Source organism: Hyla sarda, chromosome 1, assembly GCF_029499605.1.
Source record: "Hyla sarda isolate aHylSar1 chromosome 1, aHylSar1.hap1, whole genome shotgun sequence".
Taxonomy (NCBI): Eukaryota; Metazoa; Chordata; class Amphibia; order Anura; family Hylidae; genus Hyla; species Hyla sarda.
Window position 1 is genome coordinate 68,218,105 of NC_079189.1, and position 24,405 is coordinate 68,242,509.

The 24,405-nt window shown below is 45.7% G+C and overlaps 1 long non-coding RNA gene across 3 annotated transcripts in view; it reads right to left on the reverse strand.

Moving 5' to 3' along the window:
- The window catches only part of LOC130355387 (uncharacterized), a 119,078-nt gene extending 99,226 nt beyond the window's left edge, over positions 1–19,852 (reverse strand). For 2 of the 3 annotated variants that reach the window (XR_008888501.1, XR_008888500.1), the window contains exon 1: positions 19,695–19,852. This is a non-coding gene — a long non-coding RNA (uncharacterized LOC130355387). Of the gene's footprint in view, positions 1–19,670 lie in introns of all 3 variants that reach the window. The other variant, XR_008888502.1, reaches the window with a different exon arrangement.
- Positions 19,853–24,405: the final 4,553 nt, after the last annotated feature.

The window sequence follows — 24,405 nt, forward strand, 5'->3', positions numbered from 1 at the left end:
CTATATACTTGGAATCAAGAAATGGCTAAACTATTAAAATATAATCCTGTTCCATGAATGTCCTAAAAGAACAAAATACCAAAAAAAAAATTTTTTTAAATCAATTCACAATCCAGAAAACATGGATTAAAAAGTGAGTAAAAACCTGTATGTATAACTAAAATGCTGTCAGTAAGAACAAAAGCTCACTCATAAAAATGAGCCCTTGCATAGCTTTGTAGGTGGAAAATAAAAGTTATAGGAGTCAGAATATGGAGATGCCAAGCATTTTTTAGCTTTAATTTTTTAAAGCAGTAAAATATAACTAGAGATGAGCAAATCGAAGCTGACGAATGCAAATTCGTTACGAATTTCATGAAAAATTAGATTTGCAACTAATGCAAATTTTGCCGTGATTCTATCACACAAATTGCTTCATAAAACTCCATTTAGTGCAGTCCAGGCTCCAGGGATCTAAAATGGTGGATCCACATGTGAGGACATGGGGCAAGGAACTCTGGGAAGGCAGGGACAACAGCAGGTGGGATGACCCTGAATCACATGCAGGATGCAGCCTATCAGCAGCCAGTCACCCATGTGATGTCACAGCCCTATATAATCGGCAGCCATATTACGGCTAGTCACTTCATTACACTGCAGAGAGAGGACGGACAGCCTGTGTTACACAGAAAAGCTTTTTCCAGCAGCGTTTCATCTCACATTGGCGTTCTGGTGGACAAAGAGCAGTGCTTTTTGCCACTGAAAAGCATTTTTACTGCAGCCATTAACCTCCCAGTTACTTTCTTCAACATTGTATTACAGAGAGGGACAGAGAGCTGTGTGTTGCCCCATACATTTCACCAAGCTGCCTCAACTTCATAAACCTTAGCAAAGGAGGCAGGAATAATTTTTCAGCGCAATTCTGTGTCTTTGTTCCACAACAAATCATCTGCTGCTTATACTAGTCTGTAGACGGTATAATACTCAGCAGTCCATTCCTAATAGTTTTTGACAGAGTGCAATTTTGGGTCTAGTACACAGCTTTTGTGTGCTCCAGCACTGTTGTGTACTGCTCTTGTTGTAAAAAAAGATGTATTTTTAAGCGTACTGTAGTGCATTTTTATGCCCTCAAAAGTGTATACCACATACCTATATCTAAGTAGTGTACTATTTTGTACCTGTCAGTCTGTCAAGAGCCTAGATACTGTGAAAGAACAGCCAAAAGTAATCACCGGCTGGTGTTTAACTCCAATACATTTTTTTAAGTGAACTGTAGCGCATTGTTCCACCCTCTTTGTTCCACAACAAATGGTCTGCTGGTTATGCTAGTCTGTAGACAGGTGAAATACAGTGAGATAAGGTATACTCCCCAGTACAGGTCACCTGTCTAACCCAGGAAGAAGTACAGTGCCTCCTACAAAAAATCTAAATAGTCAAATCACCAGGTCCAGATGGCATTCACCCCATGTTCTAGAGGAATTAAGTAATGTAATAGACAGACCCCTATTTTTAATATTCAGTGACTTTAGTGACAGGGACTGTTCCCCAGGACTGGTGCATGGTAAATGTGGTACCAATATTTAAAAAGGGATCAAAAGGTGAGCCCGGAATTATAGACCTGTTAGTTCAACCTCCGTTGTATGTAAATTGTTTGAGGGTTTTCTAAGGGATGCAATTCTGGAGTATCTTGATAAAAATAAATGTATGACCCCATATCAGCATGGCTTTATGAGGGATCGGTCCTGTCAAACTAACCTGATCAGCTTTTATGAGGAGGTGAGCTCCAGACTGGACCAGGGGCAATCGCTAGATGTCGTATAACTGGATTTTTCCAAAGCATTTGAGTTGGTGCCACATAAAATGTTGGTGCATAAAAAGAGAAGGATGGGGCAGGGGGAGAATGTGGGTAAGTGGCTCAATGATAGGAAACAGAGGGTGGTTATTAATGGTACTTATTCTGATTGGGTGACTGTTACTTGTGGGGTACCACAAGGGTCAGTCTTGGGTCCTGTTCTATTTAATATATTTATTAATGACCTTGTAGAGGGGTTGATTAGTAAAGTAGCAATCTTTGCAGATGATACTAAACTCTGTAAAGTGGTAAACACTATAGAGGACAGGGCACTGTTAAAAATGGATCTGGATAGGTTGGAGGTTTGGGCTGGGAAGTGGCAGATGAGGTTTAACACTGATAAATATAAGGTAATGCACATGGGAAAGAAAAATCCGGGCTGGGATTATGTATTAAATGGGAGAACATTTGGGACAACTGACAAGGAAAAGGATTTAGGATTCTTAGTTAACAGTAAATTTAGCTGTAGTGACCAGTGTTGGGCAGCTGTTGCCAAGGCAAATAAATCATGGGGGCCATCAATAGGGGCATAGATGCCCATGACAAGGAAATAATTCTAACGCTGTACAAATCACTAGTCAGACCACACATGGAATACTGTGTACAGTACTGGGCACCAGTGTACAAGAAAGATATAGTGGAGCTGGAGAGGGTTCAAAGACGGGCAACCAGAGTAATACGAGGAATGGGGGGACTACAGTACCCAGAAAGATTAGCAGAATTGGGGTTATTTAGTTTAGAAAAAAGAAGGCTTAGGGGAGACCTAATAACTATGTATAAATATATCAGGGGGCAGTACAGAAATCTCTCTCATGATCTAGTTATACCCAGGACTGTATCTCTACGTTTAGAAGAAAGAAGGTTTCTACACCAGCACAGACAGGGGTTCTTTACTTTAAGAGCAGTCAGACTGTGGAATTCTCTGCCTGAGGAGGAATTCTCTGCCTGAGGAGGTGGTCATGGTGAACTCTGTAAAAGAGTTCAAAAGGGGTCTGAATGCATTTTTGAAGAATAATAACATTGCTGGTTATGGATACTAGATTTATAGGGACAGAAAGTTGATCCAGGGATCTTATTCTTTTTTCAACCTTATGAACTATGAACTATGTTACTATGTTACCCAGCAGTCCATTCCTAATATTCTGTGAGGTATTGTAATGGTGGGTTTAGTACACAGCGACTGTGTGCTGCAGCACTGTTGTGTACTGCTGGTGTTGTGCAAAAATACGTATTTTTAAGCGTACTGTAGCACATTTTTCTGCCCTCATGAGTGCATACCACATACCTACATTTAAGTAGTGTTGAGCGACATAGGCCATATTTGAATTTGCGATATTTTGCGAATATATGGACAAATATTCGTCATATATTCGCTAAATTCGCATATTCGTAATATCCACTTTTATTTTTGCATATGCGAAAATTTGCATATGCAAAAATTTGCATATACTACAATTAGCATTTGCAGAAAATTTGCACGCCAGTTTCACACAGTAGTATTAGAGCCTTCTTTACACCACACAAGCTGGAAGCAGAGAGGGATGATCACTGTGATGTGTACTGTGAAAAAAATGTATATTCGTAATTGCGAATATATAGTGTTATATTCGCGAATATTCGCAAATTTGCGAATATGCGATATTCGCAAATAAAATTTGCATTGCGAATATTCGTGAGCAACACTACATTTAAGTAGTGTACTATTTTGTACCTGTTAGACTCTCAAGGGCCTAGATACTGTGAAAGGCCATTTGTTGTGGAACAAAGAGGGCAGAAAAATGCGCTACAGTACGCTTAAAAAAAACATATTGGAGTAAAACACCAGTCGGTGATCTTCTGCTAGTTATACTAGTCTGTAGACGGTATAATACCCAGCAGTCTATTCCTAATAGTCTTTGATAGAGTGCAATTTTGGGTTTAGTAAACAGCTTTTGTGTGCTGCAGCACTGTTCTGTACTGCTGGTGTTGTGTAAAAATACGTATTTTTAAGCGTACTGTAGCGCATTTTTCTGCCCTTACAAGTGCATACCATACTAAGTAGTGTACTATTTTGTACCTGTTAAACTCTCAAAGGCCTAGATACTGTGAAAGGCCAGGCAAAAGTACTCACCGGGTGGTGTTGTACTCACATACTTTTTTAAGTGTACTGTAGCGCATTTTTCTGCCCTCTTAAGTGCATACCACATACCTACATCTAAGTAGTGTACTAGTTTGTACCTGTTAATATGTCAAGGACCTAGATACTGTGAAAGGACAGACAAAAGTAATCACCGGCTGTTGTTTTACTCCAATACGTTTTTTTAAGTGTACTGTAGTGCATTTTTCTGCCCTCATGAGTGCATACCACATACCTACCTCTAAGTAGTGTACTATTTTGTACCTGCTAATCTGTCAAGGGCCTAGATACTGCAAAAAAAACAGGTTAAAGTACTCATCGGCTGGTGTTGTACTCGAATACTTTTTTAAGCTTACTATAGTGCATTTTGTTGTCCTCATGAGTGTATACCACATACCTACATCTAAGTAGTGTACTAGTTTGTACCTGTTAATCTGTCAAGGGCCTAGATACTGTGAAAGGACAGCCAAAAGTACATAACTGCTGCTGTTCTAGACAAATACTGTTTTAAGCATAGTGAAGCGTATTGTACTCCCCTCATATACGCACTAAGTATGTCAGGCAGAGGAGTGGCAGAGGCCTAAATTCATCAGGCGCAGGCAGAGGTCGCAGCAGAAAAGGGGCGAGTGGCAGCAGGAGTCACAGCGAGAGGCAGGAGCTCCTGGTATCAGCTAGCGGTCGTGTCCCGACCAGGAACCCATCTGCCGTCATCGATTGGTTAACATGGTCATCCACTTCATCACAAGTGATATCTGATGCTCCCAGTCAACAGTCGGTGGGTTCATCAGACACACCCCTCAGTTGGCATGGCCCAGGAGCATTCCCTGTCCTCCCATTGCCTCTGTCCTATGATGTTCCCTCCCCTACAGAAGTATCTTATGCTGTGGGTTCAGCTACACTATTCACTGAGGACAATCTAATAGAGGACGGTCAGCAGATACTGTCCAGCCAAGAAGTGGGGGAGACATCCGCCACTTTCTCCGCTAAGCGGGCAAGTAGTGATAAGGAGAGTGACGTGGGAGGCAGGGTTGCCAGCGTTCAGGGTACTGAAGCAGACACTATCGAGGAATCTGAGGAGGACATCAGTAATGTGCAGACACTTGTTGATGATGATGAAGCCGATCGCAATTGGGAGCTGGGTGCAGAAGGGGCTTCATCATTTTCAGGAGAAGAGGGTTGCCCATGAGGCAGCAGCTGAGCCAGCAAGGTGGTAGCATGGTCAGCAGGCAGCATGGTGGCAGAAGTGGAAATTCTGGAGCCAAACATGCCCGGGGAGACTACTTGCTTTGCGGCAGCCTACTTTCCCGGGAGGTAGTAAAACAGGGGTTTCTGGAGAGGGCGACAGTATCAGTCAATTAGTGCGGACTGATGGTGGGAAAATCAGCTACTAGCCGGTGTGGCAGTTTTTTTTATCAAGCATCAGGAGGAGGTTCACATAGCCACAGGCAAGATGTGTTGGCAGGAGGTGAAGTGTGGGCAGGATCCCAATGTTGGCACCACAGCCCTGTGTCAACATATGCTGCGCCACCATAAAGCAGCCTTGGAGAACCGTGGCTCCAATGTAGTGGTCCAGCTTGCTGCATCACCCAGTGGCACGCCACTCTCTCTTTCAGCCAGCCAAGGCTCCACCACCTCCTGTGTGTCTACCATCCTTCTGTCCCTCCAGATGCTCCTGCTCCTCCTACTTTTAGTCAGTCAGTCCGCCAACAATCAATCGGCGAAGCCATGTCCAAGAGACAACAGTATGCACCCACTCATCCAACAGCGCAGAAGCTGAATGTGCTCCTGTCCAAGTTGCTGGTGCTGCAGTCCCTCACTCAGCACCTTTCAGAGAACTGATGGCTTGTGCCGAGGTGGAGAGTGCTAAGCCATCATTTCTTTTCGAAGAAGGAAGTACCAGCCATGCACAGTTTTGTGGAAGAGATGGTGAACCAGTCCTTTAGCCTAACGGTGTGTACCAGAGTGCATGGCAGCGCCGGCGTCTGTAACTATGGTCAGGGACAATACATGTCCTCTAACCCCTTAAGGACTGAGCCCTTTTTCACCTTAAGGACGCAGCCCTTTTTCGCAATTCTGACCACTATCACTTTATACTTTAATAACTCTGGAATGCTTTTACCGATTATTCTGATTCCGAGATTTTTTTTTTCGTGACATATTTTACTTTAACACAGTTGTAAATTTTCGTTGTTAATTGCATCCTTTCTTGGTGAAAAATCCCAAAATGTTTGCAACAGCTGGAGGCAAAAACTCAGTTTCACAACCAATGTGTCTCCAGCTGTTACAAAACTGCAACAATCAGTCGAAGGGCATGCTGAGAGTTGTAGTTTTGCAACAGCTGGAGGCACACTGTTACAACTCGCAGCATGCCCTTTGGTAGTCTGTGGATGCTGGGAGTTGTAGTTATGCAGCAGTTGAATGCACACTTTTTCATAGAAAAAAATTGCCTCCAGTTGTTGCATAACTACAGCCCCCAGCATGCACAGACTACCAAAGGGAATGCTGGGAGTTGTAGCTGGAACTCCAGCTGTTGCAAAACTACAACTCCCAGCATTCCCTTTGGCTTTGCATGCTGCGAATTGTTGCTGAGCAACAGTAAGAGGTGAATAGGCCTCAACTCCTGCTGTATCCTACCGCCAGGACCGCCGCCGCTGTATCCTGCCGCCGGGACCGATGCTGCTGCTCCTGTCGCTGCCACCGATCCTGAGGGGACCCCGTCGGATCAGGGCAAGGTAGGAGATCCTATGCGGCGCAGATCTCCGCTCCGATCGCCGTCCCGATCACCGCCCAGCAGGTCTGTGATTGGTCGGTTATTCCGTGCCACCTCACTCCTACTGGGTAAGGGTGAATGGGGCTGTCTTGGACAGCCCCATTCACCCTTTTTTACGGGTCACCGGGTCACCAGAGACCCGATTGACCAAGAATAGCGGAAAATCGCAGGTCTGAATTGACTGGTGATTTGCCGTGATCGCCGACATGGGGGGGTCTCAGGACTTCCCTGGACGATATGCAGGGATGGCTGATAGATATCAGCAGTCATCCCATTCCTATCACCGCGTCTGGAGATACGGTGATCCAGGAAAGCTTCACCGTAAATGTACGGCGCCGTGCGCTAAGTACTTCTTAGCAGCGCCGTACATTTACCGCACTCGTCCTTAAGGGGTTAAGGCTCACTGAGTGAATGTGCTTCCTGCACAGCCACAACACCAACTTGGACAGGTCATGCAGCTTCCTCCTCCACACTCTCAGGCCGTTGGTCCTGTGACAGTGTGCGACTCCGTCTCCTCATCCTCCACCGTGTTCTCAGCCCAGCTCAGCTCAACTGCCCAGACAAGTCGCAGTGCCCCTTCAGCCTACCATGTGTGCAGGGCATGGCGGTGTCACGCTGTTCTTCACATGGTTTGCCTTGGCGAACGGAGTCACACAGGGGAGGAACTGCTAAATGTCATTCGTAAAGAAATCGGAGCATGGCGTACGCCACAAAAACTGGAAGTGGGAACCATGGTGACTGACAACGGGAAGAACAACTTGCATGTGCTGCAACTGGGAAGGCTGAGCCATGTGCCCTGCATGGCACACGTGTTTAATCTGGTTGTTAAATGGTTCCTGAAGTGTTCCTAACAATGGGAAGGAAACTTTGCGTGCACTTCAGCCACTTGTACACCGCAAAGCACACCCTCCTTGAACTGCAGCTTCAGAATGGCATACCCCAACATAGTCTAATTTGAGACTTGTCCAAATATGTTGGACTGACTATATGAACAGAGAAAAGCCATCACCGATTTCTAGATGATCCAAGCAAAAAGGGGTACTCCCCTTTGTAACTTCAATGTCTACCAGTGGCAGCTCATACGTGACACCTGCCATTTGCTCAGGCCCTTCAAGTCGCCAGGATTACGGGATGAACGGCATCATTCCACTTCTTCATTTCTTACAACACGTGTTGGAAACGATGTCTGGTCAGGGCAATGGAGGGGCCTACATCTCACATGAGCTCTGTGGGGGCTGAACTGGAGGAGGAGGATGAGGGGGAGGGGCACAGTGGAGCACAGTTTAGGTTTCACCAAATGGGCGGTTTTTCTAGTAATCTGACAGGAGAGGAGGAGCAAGAGCAGCCAGAGGAGCTAGAGGGTTATGAGGAAGGCGAGACAGAGGACCCAGACACACTGTGGCAGTATGCAGTGGAGATGGAGGCAGGGAGTCCCTCTGAGTCATTTGCACAAATGGCACGATGCATGCTCACTTGCTTGAGTGGTGACAGCCAAATTGTCACTATTCGGCAGCCTGATGACTTCTGGCTCTCCACCTTTTTGGGCCCCCACTACTGGCACAAAATGGGGGCCTTTTTCACACCCATTGAGAGGGAGGACAAACTGACCTACTACAGAGACATCCTACGTAATCAGTTGGCCAATGCCTATCGGCGCCATCGTCCATCTTCTCCACTGCCATGGCTGCTGGGGAGGGTGGGGTGGCAGGAGCAGTACCAGCTCCATCAGCAGCAGCCTGAGTCTACAGTCACTGATGAGTACCTACAGTCACTGATGAGTACCCACATAGTGAAGCAACTCATCAGCAGCAGGTAGACCTGGAGCAGGACCTGAACCAACAGGTGGTGGCATACCTTGTCATGACCATGCCAACACACCTTCAAGAGCGGCTGGACTTCTGGGCAGCCAAATTAGATTTGTTGTCATAACTAGCAGAGTTTGCCCTGGAAAAGCTGTGCTGTCCAGCCAGTAGTGTGGCATCAGAGCGGGTGTTTAGTGCAGCTGGGGCCGTAGTCACCCCAAGGAGAACATGTCTGTCCATGAAAAATGTGGAGACACTGACCTTTGTGAAGATGAATTAGGCATGGATGAGCCAGGATTTCGACTCACCAATGCCTGATGCATCAAAGTAGATTGACTATGGTGACACACCAACACTTCACAAATATGGATAGTGCCAAACAGATTTAAGGCGCTGCTCCCCAGTTACAAACATTCCTCCGCATCAGACTTTTTTTTCACCCACCTTCATCACCGGGTACTAGTATTGCAACCCACTGCACCACTCTGTCACCAGGTAACTTTCAGGACTCCTGATGCAGCTGCGGCCAACTCCAGGCTGTGCCATTCAGCCACTATATGGTCTCCTCATGCTTCAGCCAACTCCAAGCTGTGAAATTCAGCCACTATATGGTCTTCTCATGCTTCAGCCACCTTCAGAATGTGCCATTCAGACACTATATGGTCTCCTCATGCTGCCACAAACTCCAGGCTGAGCCATTCAGCCACTATATGGTCTCTTCATGTTTCAACCAACTCCAGGCTGTGCCACTTAGCCAATATATGGTCTCCTCATGCTTCAGCCAACTCCAAGCTGTGCCATTCAGACACTATATGGTCTCCTCATGCTTCAGCCAACTCCAGGCTGTGCCATTTAGCCCCTATATGGTCTCCTCATGCTTCAGTCACCTCCAGGCTGTGCCATTTAGCCACTATATGGTCTCCTCATGCTTCACCATCTCCAGACTGTGCCATTCAGCTACTATATGGTCTTCTCATGCTTCAGCTACCTCCAGGCTGTGCCAGTAAGCCACTATGTGGTCTCCTTATGCTGCCACAAACTCCAGGCTGTGCCATTCAGCCACTATATGGTCTCCACATACTGATGCCACCTTCAGGCTGTGCCATTTAGCCACTATACGGTCTCCTCATGCTTCAGCCAACTCCAGGCTGTGCCATTTAGCCACTATATGGTCTCCTCATGTTTCAGCCACTTCCAGGCTGTGCCATTCAGCCACTATATTGCCTCCTCATGCTTCAGCCACCTTCAGGCGGTGCCATTGAGACACAATATGGTCTCCTCATGCTGCCACAAACTCCAGGCTGTGCCATTCAGCCACTATATGTTCTACTCATGCTTCAGCCAACTCCAGGCTGTGCCATTTAGCCACTATATGGTTTCCTCATGCTCCAGCCAACTCCAAGCTGTGCCATTCAGACACTATATGGTCTCCTCATGCTTCAGCCAACACCAGGCTGTGCCATTCAGCCACTATATGGTCTCCTCATGCTTCAGCAAACTCCAAGCTGTGCCATTCAGACAATATATGGTCTCCTCATGCTGCCACAAACTCCAGGCTGTGCCATTCATCCACTATATGGTCTCCACATACTGATGCCACCTCCATGCTGTGCCATTCAGCCACTATATGGTCTCCTCATGCTTCAGACAACTCCAGGCTGTGCCATTTAGCCACTATATGGTCTCCTCATGCTTCAGCCACTACCAGGCTGTGTGATTCAGACACTATATGGTCTCCTCATGCTTCAGCCAACTCCAGGCTGTGCTGTTCAGCTACTATATGGTCTCCTCATGCTTCAGCCACCTCCAGGCTGTGTGATTCAGACACTATATGGTCTCCTCATGCTGTCACAACCTCCAGGCTGTGTCATTCAGCCATTATGTGTTCTACTCATGCTTCAGCCAACTCCAGGCTGTGCCATTCAGCCACTATATGGTCTCTTCATGCTTCAGTCAACTCCAGGCTGTGCCATTTAGCAACTATATGGTCTCCTCATGCTTCAGCCACTTCCTGGCTGTGCCATTCAGCCACTATATGTTCTACTCATGCTGCCACCAACTGAAAGCTGTGCCATCCAGCCACAATATGGTATTCTCATGCTTCAGCCAACTCCAAGCTGTGCCATTCAGCCACTATATGGTCTCCTCATGCTTCAGCCACCTCCAGGCTGTGCCATTAAGACACTATATGGTTTCCTCATGCTGCCACAAACTCCAGGCTGTGCCATTCAGCCGCTACAAGTTCTACTCATGCTTCAGCCAACTCCAGGCTGTGCCATTCAGCCACTATATGATCTCCTCATGCTTCAGCCAACTCCAAGCTGTGCCATTCAGACACTATATGGTCTCCTCATGCTTCAGCCAACTCCAGGCTGTGCCATTAAGCAACTATATTGCCTCCTCATGCTTCAGCCAACTCCAGGCTGTGCCATTCAGCCACTTTATGGTCTCCTCATGCTTCAGCCAACTCCAGGCTGTGTCATTCAGCCACTATATGGTCTCCTTATGCTTCAGCAAACTCCAAGCTGTGCCATTCAGCCACTATATGTTCTACTCATGCTGCCACCAACTTCTGGCTGTGCCATCCAGCCACTATATGGTATTCTCATGCTTCAGCCAACTCCAAGCTGTGCCATTAAGCCACTATATGGTCTCCTCATGCTTCAGCCACCTCCAGGCTGTGCCATTAAGACACTATATGGTTTCTTCATGCTGCCACAAACTCCAGGCTGTGCCATTCAGCCACTACAAGTTCTACTCATACTTCAGCCAACTCCAGGCTGAGCCATTCAGCCACTATATGATCTCCTCATGCTTCAGCCACCTCCAAGCTGTGCCATTCAGACACTATATGGTCTCCTCATGCTTCAGCCAACTCCAGACTGTGCCATTAAGCCACTATATTGCCTCCTCATGCTTCAGCCAACTCCAGGCTGTGCCATTCAGCCACTTTATGGTCTCCTCATGCTTCAGCCAACTCCAGGCTGTGCCATTCCGCCACTATATGGTCTCCTCATGCTTGAGCAAACTCCAAGCTGTGCCATTCAGACACTATATGGTCTCCTCATGCTTCAGCCAACTCCAGACTGTGCCATTCAGCTACTATATGGTCTCCTCATGCTTCAGCCAACTCCAGGCTGTGCCATTTAGCCACTATATGGTTTCCTCATGCTTCACCATCTCCAAGCTGTGCCATTCAGCTATTATATGGTCTCCTCATGCTTCAGCCACCTCCAGGCTGTGCCATTAAGCCACCATATGGTCTCCTCATGCTGCCACAAACTCAAGGCTGTGCCATTCAGCCACTATATGGTCTCCACATACTGATGCCACCTCCAGGCTGTGCCATTCAGCCACTATATGGTCTCCTCATGCTTCAGCCACCTCCAGGCTGTGCCATTTAGCCACTATATGGTCTCCTCATGCTTCAGCCACTTCCAGACTGTGTGATTCAGACACTATATGGTCTCCTCATGCTACCACCACAAACTCCAGACTGTGCCATTCAGCCACTATATGGTCTCCTCATGCTTCAGCCAACTTCAGGCTGTGCCATTCAGACACTATATGGTCTCCTTATGCTTCAGCCAACTCCAGGCTGTGCCATTCAGCCACTATATGGTCTCCTCATGCTTCAGCCACCTCCATCCTGTGTGATTCAGATACTATATGGTCTCCACATGCTGCCACAAACTCCAGGCTGTGTCATTCAGCCATTATATGTTCTACTAATGCTTCAGCCAACTCCAGGCTGTGCCATTCAGCCACTATATGGTCTCCTCATACTGATGCCACCTCCAGGCTGTGCAATTCAGCCACTTTATGGTCTCTTCATGCTTCAGTCAACTCCAGGCTGTGCCATTTACAACTATATGGTCTCCTCATGCTTCAGCCATTTCCTGGCTGTGCCATTCAGCCACTATATGTTCTACTCATGCTGCCACCAACTTCAGGCTGTGCCATCCAGCCTCTATATGGTATTCTCATGCTTCAGCCAACTCCAAGCTGTGCCATTAAGCCACTATATGGTCTCCTCATGCTTCAGCCACCTCCAGGCTGTACCATTAAGACACTATATGGTTTCCTCATGCTGCCACAAACTCCAGGCTGTGCCATTCAGCCACTACAAGTTCTACTCATGCTTCAGCCAACTCCAGGCTGTGCCATTTAGCCACTATATGGTCTCCTCATGCTGCCACAAACTCCAGGCGGTCTTTTAGCCACTATATGGTCTGAGATCCAGGCAGGAGCAGTCAAGTGCCGATAACAGTGATCAATGGCATGTTAATACATGCCAGTGATCAGTGTAAAATATCAGTGTGTGCAGTGTTATAACCCCCTATGAGAGCTATAACACTACAAAAAAAGTGAAAAAAAGTGTTAATAAATGTGATTTAACCCCTTCCCTAATAAAAATTTGAATCACCCCCCTTAAGAATAAACATATGTGGTATCGTCGTGTGTGGAAATGTCCAAACTATAAAAATATATCATTAATTAAACCGCACGGTGAATGGCATACACGTAAAAACATTCAAAGTCCAAAATAGCGCATTTTTGGTCACTCTTTATACCATTAAAAAATTGATAAAAACCGATCAAAAAGTCAGATCAAAACAAAATTGGTACAGATAAAAACTTCAGATCATGACGCAAAAAATGAGCCATCAAACTACGCAGAAAAATAAAAAAGTTATAGGGCTCAGAATTGGACATTTTTAAACATATACATTTTCCTGCATGTAGTTATGATTTTTTCCAGAAGTACAACAAAATCAAACCTATATAATAAAAAGGGTATAATTTTAACCATATGGACCTACACAATAATGATAAGGTGTCATTTTTACCGAAAAATGCACTGCATAGAAACGGAAGCCCCCAAAATTACAAAATGGCTTTTTTTTTTTTCAATTTTGTCGCACAATGAATTTTTTTTCCACTTCACCGGGAATAATTTGGTAAAATGACTAATGTCACTGCAAATTAGAATTGGTGGCGCAAAAAATAAGCCATAATATGGAATTTTAGGTGCAAAATTGCAAGCATTATGATTTTTAGAATGGAAAAACCCTGAGTCCTTAAGGGGTTACATTTTTAAATGCCTGGGACATTACCTAAAAATATTTTATGGTAGCTCTAGCTACCACAAATCTTCAATATCAATTTTAAAATTCATCTTTTCATCTTAGAAATTGTGAAGCATTATTGTCTACTCATGCTGCCGCCAGCTCCAGCCTGTGTCATTGTGCCACCATATGGTCTCCTTATGCTGTTGGCACCTTAAATTAAAGTTTTGGGTTTTGTGGTCATACAGCATTAGTTCAAAGTAAAAACCGGGACATTAAACTTGGGAATCTTATATAAATCTTGAATTTAAATTTTAAAAAATCGATGTAGTCTTTTCCAGACTGAGGCCCTATTAAATGAAACATTTGCACTTTCATAGTCAGGGGGGTGCTGAGAGACAGGGGCTGGAACAGGTGGTATCTCGCCTGGCGGAGGACCACCAGCTCGATGCTAACCAGAATGGGTAATCAAAAAATGTAAATAAATTCAAATTAAAATAAATTGAATTAAAATTACATAAAAAAAACTCTTTATTCTCTATAATTTTGACACCATATGATCTCCATGCTGCCACATTGAGGCTCTGCAGCAGTGATTCTAATAGCAATGCATGTAATCTGCATGTCATACTGAACAACAGTATTATTTCACTAACACAGCACACTCCCTATGCGTGTTAGGACAAGGCAAAGTGCTCTTCACCCCTATAGAGGCTCTTTGTAGGCCAGAAATAGCCATTTTTAATAGCGACACTGCCTCTTAACCCTCTCACGGCTGCTACTGAAGGAGTACCTATCTGCTCTCTCCCCCTGACTTCTTCTCCACTGTGCCCGCTCCATAAAGGACCCACAGAGGCTCTGCAGACCTTGTGGGCTACTGTTGTAAGGGGTGCCCCCTCTTCACCCCCCCCTTACTGAGTCTATCTGCCACTCCTGCTGCCCTGGATCCCCAGACCCCTCCCCTGGATCTCCTGCCTGCTGTCCAGGATTGGGCCTCACACCCTTCCTTCTCCCCCTCCAATACCCCTGGGGATATCCTGGACTCTCCGCTAGCCTGCACCTCTTCCGCTTCTGCTCCTAAACCTCCTAGGAGCCTGTCCTCTGCCGCATCGCCACCTGCAGGGACCCCTGGTTCAGTGCCCTTGGACCCTAAGGGGTCATCATAGTGAAATAGTCTCCCTGATTTGGAGCTGGAGTGCTCACATCTCCCTGCCCCCACACCAACACCATTTGACCTATGCCAGCTTTTATCTCAAATTCCCACAAAAGAGGACTTTCGTTCCTTAATTTCTGAAGTCAATGACACCTGCCGTGCTGAAATTTCCCCTCTTTGCCAGGATTTGCAGCACGTATCGGACAGAGTTGAGAATCTGGAAGAGGCCAACGATTCTACCAGGGTATATATCGCTCAGCTCCAGTCCACAGTGGCCTCATAATCAGAGTTCCTCTGCGATATGCATAACCACATGGAGGACTTGGATAATAGGGGGCATCGGAACAATACCCGAGTACGGCGTCTTCCCAAAGCCACCCGAGATGAAGACCTGCATGTAACTCTGGAAGCTATTTTGAACCTTCTCCTGGGGGAATCCCTGTCACATAAGATCAAACTGGATAGTTTTTTTTATATCATTTACACCCGTTTGCTATTTCGGCCTCTTCGGGTAAGAAGTCAGCATAAGTGGCAATTTTGATCTCCTGGTCCTGTCCGGTCCAAATCTCATCCTCCTATACTGACCCCCAATGACGGTACGTGATAGTAGAGGGCTCCCTTGGAGGCAAACCTTTATGCAACATTTATGTGCCTAACACATCTCAGATTCCCTTTTTACGTCTGGTCCTCGCTTGGCTAAGTAAATATACCCCCAGCAGCTTGGCTTTTTGGCGGTGATTTTAACCTTATTTTTTCCCCCTCCATGGACCGTCACTGAGCCCTTGGTAGTCCTGCTCCTCCTGCCCAACTGTGCCTCGCTTCTTTGTTCCGTCGACTGATATGCTCCTCCTCCTTCTATGAACTATGGAGTATTAATCACCCTACTGACAAGTCGTTCTACTCCCATCCACACAAACTACATACCCGAATAGACTACTCCTTAGACCCCATTTCTTCGTCCGACCATAGTCCTGTCCTTCTGTCTTTCTCTCCTTTCTCCTCTTCTCCTCGGCGCTGCCACTGGCATCTTAATGACTCAAATCCTCGCTCTCCCGGAAATCGATCCAGGCCTCTATAGTCGAATATTTTACTCTTAACCATGGATCTGTCTCTTCTCAGGCTGTTCTCTGGAAAGCACATCTATCGGTAATTAGAGGGCACTGTATTGCTCTGTTCTCTAGTTTGAAACGCGACGCCTAGGCTCTAACTCAACAGCTGCAATCGTAAATTCGCACTCTCGAAGCAACCTTGCTTTCTGCTCCTTCTCTTCCAGTGCTGAGGCATCTGGTCGCAGCCTGTTCCCAATTGGGTGAGTTTGCGCTCCATAAAGTGGAGCGACAGCTTCTCTTCCATCGGTTTTACGAGAAGGGTAACAAGGCCCACTCGATGCTAGCTAGACGTTTGAGAGACCGCGCTGCGGCCCAGATGCCCTCAGCTCTCAAGGACCCCTCTGGTACTCTTCACTATCACCCTGATGCTATCTCTTGCCTTTTTCGCGACTACTACTTTAAGCTTTACTCTCTTCCCTCCCAACTACCTTCTGACCCTGGGGAACGTGATACTCTGCTAGACTCTTTTTTTTTAGAGTGTCATCTGCATTCTCTCACAACGACTGATCGGGCTTCCTTGAATGCTACGATCACGCTTGAAGAAATTACAGAAGTCCTTAAGTCCTTACCATCAGGTCGCTCCCCGGGCCCAGAAGGTTTCTCTTATCTGTATTATAAGACCTTCTCTGCTCTTCTTCTCCCTCCCCTGGTTCTTCTGTTTAATTCTTTTATGGGGGGAGAGGGGATCCCACAGTTTTTTTTGCACTCTTTACTTACCATCATTCCAAAACCGGATAAGGACCCACAAGATTACTCCAGTTATAGGCCCATAGCCCTGCTCAATACTGATCTGAAGCTGTTATCTAAGATTCTAGCAGCCCGTCTTGGTTGTATCCTCCCCTCCCTCATCCATAAAGATCAGGTGGGCTTCATTCCTTGCTGTCAGGGGGGTGATAACACGAGACGGGTAATTGATCTGATCGATCTGGTCAACTGACGGTCTGAGCAGCTGTTGTCCTTAGTCTGGACGCTGAAAAGGCCTTTGATAGGCTGGGTTGGCCTTTCCTTTTTGCCACCCAAAGGAAATTTGGGATTACGGGTGATTTCCTTACTGCACTACTGGGTATCTACTCTTCCCCTACGGCCTCTCTTAAGCTCCCTCTCCCCTTCCAATGGTATTGTTTCTGGCTATAAAATTAACCTCTAAATCTAAATCTAGGGTACTTCCTTTAAATCTCCTGTCCCATCTGTCATCTCAACTGTGAGCTGTCTATTCTTTACGGTGGTCTCCTGCTGCTATTACCTATCTGGGTGTCCGCCTCACTTCAAGCTACTCCTCTCTCTACACTGTTAATTACGGTCCCCTATTCCAACATCTTTGATCACTCATGGAAAAGTAGCGGTCCCAATATATCTCCTTTTTCTCTGGAGCTCTGGGGTCCCTCCCCCCCCCCCAGGCAGTCCCCCCAGGCCCCATAATAGGATCCATGTCCTTCTCCAGAAATGTATGAGGGCTCTTCTGTTGGGAAGACCTAGTTGGCCCCCTATCCCGCACATTGCCCTCCTTTGAGAACGTACTTTCCCGACATGGTCTTCCCTCCTCTGAATGACTTCATTATCTCCAGCTCAGGCACTTTATGTTGTCTGTGCTGGGAACTCATGTGGTTTCCATGCCTATGGCCTTCGAGCGGCTATGCCGCTCAGGACCACAGACAAAGGGTCTTTTCTCTGACATTAATGCTCCCCATGATGGAGATACCCCATCTCATTGTTACATGAGTCATTGGAAGGAGGTTCTGAACACCAATATCACCCTACCCCAATGGCAGATAATTTGCCAGAAGGCCTCTAAGGCCTCTATTTGTACAGCCTATAAAGAAATGCAATTTAAGATGTTAATGGACTGGTATCATAGTCCTGCACTGCTTAATAAATTGAACCCAAATATCCCCCTCAATGTTGGCGTTGTGGTGTGGGGCTGGGCACGGTCTTCCACATATTCTGGTCATGCCCTATGATTGTTCATTATTGGGAAATGGTGAAAAGTCTGGTGGCAGAGGTTCTTCGGGGCTTAGGTCCCCTTGGACCCCCAGGTCTACTTGTTTTACCTCTCTACTAAGACCTTACACAAACGGCCTTTCAAGCTGTTTATGCACATGGTCTTAGCGACTAAAACACTTATCGCAAAATGCTGGAAGCAACCCCTTCCTCCATCTGAAATGGAACTAGTAGTGAGAATCAGCGAGATACATTCTCTTGAATCCCTTACTGCCTCACTCCTTACCCCTCTTCCTGTCTGTATGGGAGCCCTGGGATAGGTTCTAGGATAGGCAACCACCTTAGTTCTACTATTTCTGATGCTATCCTCCTTCCCCCTCCCCCTTTTCTAGTCCTTTCCCCTCCCCTATTCCTTACTTTCCTTTTCTTATTTGTGTAGTCCTGTCTTATGTCTTTGTTGGTTTGTCCTCTGGAGAATTGTTATTTTCTGTCTTGTAGGGGCCTGACAATAGGGCCTCCCTGGGGCTCACCCAGAAGTTCTCTTCACCCCTTAAGGACTCAGGGTTTTTCCTATTTTGCACTTTCGTTTTTTCCTCCTTACCTTTTTAAAATCATAACCCTTTCAATTTTCAACCTAAAAATCCATATTATGGCTTATTTTTTGCGTCACCAATTCTACTTTGTCGCAATTCTGGAAAAAATCATAACTACATGCAGGAAAATTTATACGTTTAAAAATGTCATTTTCTGACCCCTATAACTTTTTTTTATTTTTCCACGTACAGGGCAGTATGAGGGCTCATTTTTTGCGCCGTGATCTGAAGTTTTTATCGGTATGATTTTTGTTTTGATAGGACTTTTTGATCACTTTTTATTCATTTTTTAATTGTATAAAAAGTTGACCAAAATACGCTTTTTTGGACTTTGAATTTTTTTTGCGCGTACGCCATTGACCGTGCGGTTTAATTAATGATATATTTTTATAGTTCGGACATTTACGCACGCGGCAATACCACATATGTTTATTTATTTATTTTTTACACTGTTATTTTTTTTCTGGGAAAAGGGGGGTGATTCAAACTTTTATTAGGGAATGGGTTAAATGACCTTTATTAACACTTTTTTTTTACATTTTTTTTGCATTGTTATAGGTCCCATAGGGACCTATAACACTGCACACACTGATCTCTCATCCTGATCACAGGCGTGTATTAACACGCCTGTGATCAGTGTTATCGGCGCTTGACTGCTCCTGCCTGGATCTCAGGCACGGAGCAGTCATTCGCCGATCGGACACCGAGGAGGCAGGTAAGGGCCCTCCCGGTGTCCGGTCAGCTGTTCGGGACGCTGCGATTTCACCGCGGCGGTCCCGAACAGCCCGACTGAGCAGCCGGGTCACTTTCACTTTCGCTTTAGAAGCGGCGGTCAGCTTTGACCGCCGCTTCTAAAGGGTTAATACCGCACATCGCCGCGATCGGCGATGTGTGGTATTAGCCGCGGGTCCCGGCCGTTTACCACCCCTTGACCTTGCCCATTAGCTCCGCCCTTTGACACATGCTCCACCTTACTACTGGGATGACACACTGTAACAAACCTCCTCCTCATGTAATGACCTTACTACTGGGATGACACACTGTAACAAACCTCCTCCTCATGTAATTACCTTACTACTGGAGTGAAACACTGTAACAAACCTCCTCCTTATGTAATGACCTTACTACTGGGATGACACACTGTAACAAACCTCCTACTCATGTAATTACCTTACTACTGGGGTGAAACTCCCTCCACATGTAATTACCTAACTAATGGGGCAACACACTGTATCAAACCCCTTCCTCATGTAATGACCTTACTACTGGGGTGACACACTGTAACAAACCTCCTCCTTATGTAATCTCCTTACTTCTGGGGTAACACTAAGGTGCAGATTTCTTCACACAGAACAGGATAGTAGTGGCAGTGCAGGAATCATGTGACCTCCACTTCAGCTCAGTCCCGCCCCTTCCCCAGCATCACCAAAGGTCCTTCAGCAACGATTTCTCCTATCCTGCACGGTGAAGCTCCGCCCCAAACATATAACTAGTCACATGATGATGACATCATCAAAGGTCCTTCACCTTAAGTATCTAGTTTGCCCGGTGGTGGGAGGGGTAAGTAGAATTCAAACTCGAGCCCTGCATAATAGTGGAGGAGCATGCAGCGGTGGTGCTGTGCTGGCTTCTCTATCCGGCCATCAGGAGCGCAGCGCTATCACATACATAGCAATAATTACTGTGTAAGTGATAAGACAGTGCTGCACTTCTGACTCTAACAACTTAACAAAAAAAAAACTGGCCACAGGCGACCCCCTTATTAAGATAGCGCTCTTGGCAGTGGCCTATTTTGCCACATCCAGATGCTCTGCGGCAGTGATTCTAATAGCGATGCCTGTAATCTGCATGTCATACTGAATAACAGTATTTTTTCACTAACACAACACACTCCCTATGTGTGTTAGGACAAAGCAAAGTGTTCTACACCCCTATTGAGGCTCTGTAGGCCAGAAATAGCCATTATTAATAGCGATTTGCGGCGAATAAATGCGTCCCAAACCAAATTTTTTAGGAAAATTAATTGAATCGGCCGAATCAAATTTTTCAACAATTAGCTCATCTCCAATGAGAACACTTTAACTAGTAGGTTTAGGTTATAAGAAAAAAATATGTTGCATATTTGGTGTATACTGTATTACCAGACACAGTGCTTCACCATAGCCATTTACTGCTATAAAAAAAGCTATACAGTGGTCCCTCAACATACCATGGTAATCCGTTCCAAACGGGCCATCGTTTGTTGAAACCATTGTATGTTGAGGGATCCGTGCAATGTAAAGTATAGGACAGTGGTCTACAACCTGCAGACCTCCAGATGTTGCAAAACTACAACTCCCAGCATGCCTGGACAGCCGTTGGCTGGAGGTTCGCAGGTTGAAGACCACTGGTAGAGGAAGTTGTACTCAACTGTCCCCGCCACTCCGGACCGTCACCACTCGTCACCGCTGCCCTGGATGTCGCCCTCCATCGCTGTCGCCGCGTCCCCGGGGTAACCCCGACGCTCAGGTAAGGCCTCTACTTCCCCAGCATCCTCACTCTCCGTCGCCGCCATCACGTCGCTACGCACACCGCTCCTATTGTATGATGGGACGGCGTGCGCAGCGACGTGATGACGACAATGGAGAGCGCCGACGATGCAGGGGATCCCAAAGAGGACGCGCTGGAGCCCCGAGGACAGGTAGGAGACCATCACCGGAGCACACGGGGCACCGTAAACGGCTATCCGGTGGCAGCTGAAGCAGTCTGCGCTGCCGGATAGCCGTTTATACGATGGCCCCGACATAGAAAAGCATTGTATGTTGATGCTGCCTTCAACATGCGATGGCCTCTGAGAGGCCATCGTATGTTGAAATGATCATATGTTGGGGCCATCGTAGGTCGGGGGGGTCACTGTAACATATATATATATATATATATAAAAATATATATATATGACATCAAGACAAGAAGGAAAAAACGCTGCAACTCACCATGTTCAAGCTTTTCTTTTATTGCTATCACAGCTTCAGTGCAAATACTGCTTGCGGTGGATAGACATCGGGGCTGTGAATAGGGGAGAGAGGGCGATGTGGACGCTGCGGGGAGGTCCCCAGACAACCAGCTAGTTTTGCATCAAATTATGCTTCTTCCGGTCTAGGGATCTGGCAGGTGTGCGGTAATTAAATAGGTGAGTCCCGCTGTTGGGCGGGGTGGGATCACTCATAGGGCAAAAAACAGACAGTGTGAATGCTACAAACATTACATATACCGTAAACCATAACATTACAATTATACACCTTTTAAAACCAAATAACATGTTAGTTATTGCAGGTGAGGGGATAGATCGCTCAGTTTGTTGGGTCCTATAGCGTTTAGGGCATTCAAATGACTAATCCATCTGATCTCTTTTTTTAAAAGGATTTGGTCGTGATCGATCCCCTGTCCTGCAGCAATAACCCTTTTGATGCCTGCAAATTTCAAGTGAGATGCATCATTATAATGGACATCCCTCATGTGTTTTATGAATTTTTGAGAACCCTTGTCTGTTTTCAGGCTATGTTGGTGTTCCTTAATTCTTTTGTTAAGGCATCTCTTGGTCTTCCCCACATAATACATGCCGCAAGTACAGACGAGTACATAAACTACATGTGTGCTGCGGCATGTAATTAGTTGTTTTACTTCAATATTGATCCCTCCCAGTGTGAATTCACCTTTTGGTAGTTTATACTGGCAGACAGTGCAAAATTTCCCTTAGGAGCCGCGCTGTTTAACCATGTTTATTTTTTCTTATCATTGCGATTTTTTTTTTTTTGTTAATGTAGCCTCCTATGGTGGTGTTCTTTTTGAAAGTTATTATTGGGTTATTATTGGCTACTGGGGATAAATTGGGATCTGATTCCAAAATGTACCAATGGTTTCTGATAACCCTGTTTATGATGTTATTGGCTGGGGAATTATGGAAACTGAACACAAAACGTTTAACTTTTGGTCAGGCTGAATGTAACTGCTCTATCTTGATTTCCTGAGAGGTTTTATCCTGTACTTTTCTGAAAGCCTTATCGATGACCTCTACTGGGTACTCTCTTTCTATCAGTCGATTTTTCAGTTCTTCCGCCTGGGTCAGATATATCTCATCATCCGTATTGATCCTCCTCAAGCGGAGGAACTGACTGTATGGAATGCTGTGTTGGACATGTTTGGGGTGCGAACTTCTGTAATGGAGGAGTGAATTTTGAGTAATTTCTTTCCTGTATCCTGTCGATTTAATTTTGTTGTCCTTGACCCATAGGTGGACGTCAAGGAAATCTAGTTCCTGACCCCCAAACTGATGGGTAAAGTACATGTTGAAATCATTTGTTGTATTTAGGTACTGGACAAAAAGAGCAAATTGGTTGGCCAATCAGTCCCAAATGACGAAAACGTCATTGACGTATCTGAGGTACATTTTAATATGCTTGACGAATGGGTTGTTGGTAGAGTAAATGAATTTGCTCTCCAACATAGCCAAATAGATATTGGCATATGTGCATGAGACCGGGGTACCCATCGCGGTACCCCGGTCTTGCACATACCAATCTCCTGCCTGCTGAAAGGTATTCTGTTTAAGTATTAACTCTAAACCTTCCGCTACAACGTTTTGAAAATCCTGGGATTTATCTGAGTTCTGGAGAAAGGCCCTGAGAACCCATATACCCGCATCATGTGGGATGCGGATATATAGGCTCTCGACATCTATGGACGCCAGGCTATAGGTGCTCTCCCAAGGGAAATCACGTATTGCCCTGAGCAACTCATCAGTGTTTTTAAGAAACGCCGGTATAGAGGGCAAAAGTGGAGAGAGGAGCCACTCCGGGTAAGAAGAGATGGGTTCAGTCACAGACCCAATCCCCAAGACGATAGGTCGTCCCGGGGGTTGGGTCTGCGACTTGTGTACCTTGGGAATGTAATGTTTGTAGCATTCACACTATCCGTTTTTTGCCCTATGAGTGATCCCGCCCACCAGCGGGACTCACCTATTTAATTACCGCACACCTGCCAGATCCCTAGACCGGAAGAAGCATCATTTGATGCAAAACTAGCTGGTCGTCTGGGGACCTCCCCGCCGCGTCCACATCGCCCTTTCTCCCCTATTCAAAGCCCCGATGTCTATCCACCGCAAGCAGTATTTACACTGAAGTTGTGACAGCAATAAAAGAAAAGCTTGAACGTGGTGAGTTGCAGCGTTTTTTCCTTCTTGTCTTGATGCCATATACAAGTTATCTGTTGCACGGGACTGTGAGCGCACCTGACCCATAGGTAGATTCCAAAGGACACGCTGTGCCTGGTTTATTTTCTCTGTTTGATTTATATATATATATATATATATATATATATATATATATATTTATATATTTTTTTTTATTATTATTATAATAATTTTTTTTTTTTTTTAAGGATTATGACACCACCTAAAGCAGTGTTTCCCAACCAGTAAGCCTCCAGCTGTTGCAAAACTACAACTCCCAGCATGCCCGGACAGCCAAACACTCTTTGGGCATGTTACAAGTTGTAGTTTTGCTACAGCAGGAGGCACGCTGGTTGGGAAACACTGTCCTTTGTTTTTTTTTGCAGAAGCCAAAACTATTGCAGCATACCAACAGCACATAAATAGAGAAAGAATCTAGCAATTCTCCAGTCATTTCAAGTTTCTAATTATAACTTTACTATCACTTCATAAAATCTGTTCTGTCTGTTGAAGATCCACGTTCCATGCTAAATATTAAGCTTCAGTAAATAGCAGAATTTATGTTTTTATTCAGTATTCCATGTGAGTAACAAATGGTCTTTATAATGAGCAAAGTGCAGAATCAATGGAACAATCACAGTGACACAGTGCCATCTAATGGCACAAGACATTATTGCAATGGAGCTTCACATGAGGCTGTGATCTCACAGCCAAAGTCGGTTCTGGTTTCGGGGTGGAATTTGCACGTTTCTGGCCTGAAATCTGCATCTAGTCCTAAAAAAGACATTCTAAGCATTGCTCATTTATAATTATAGTGA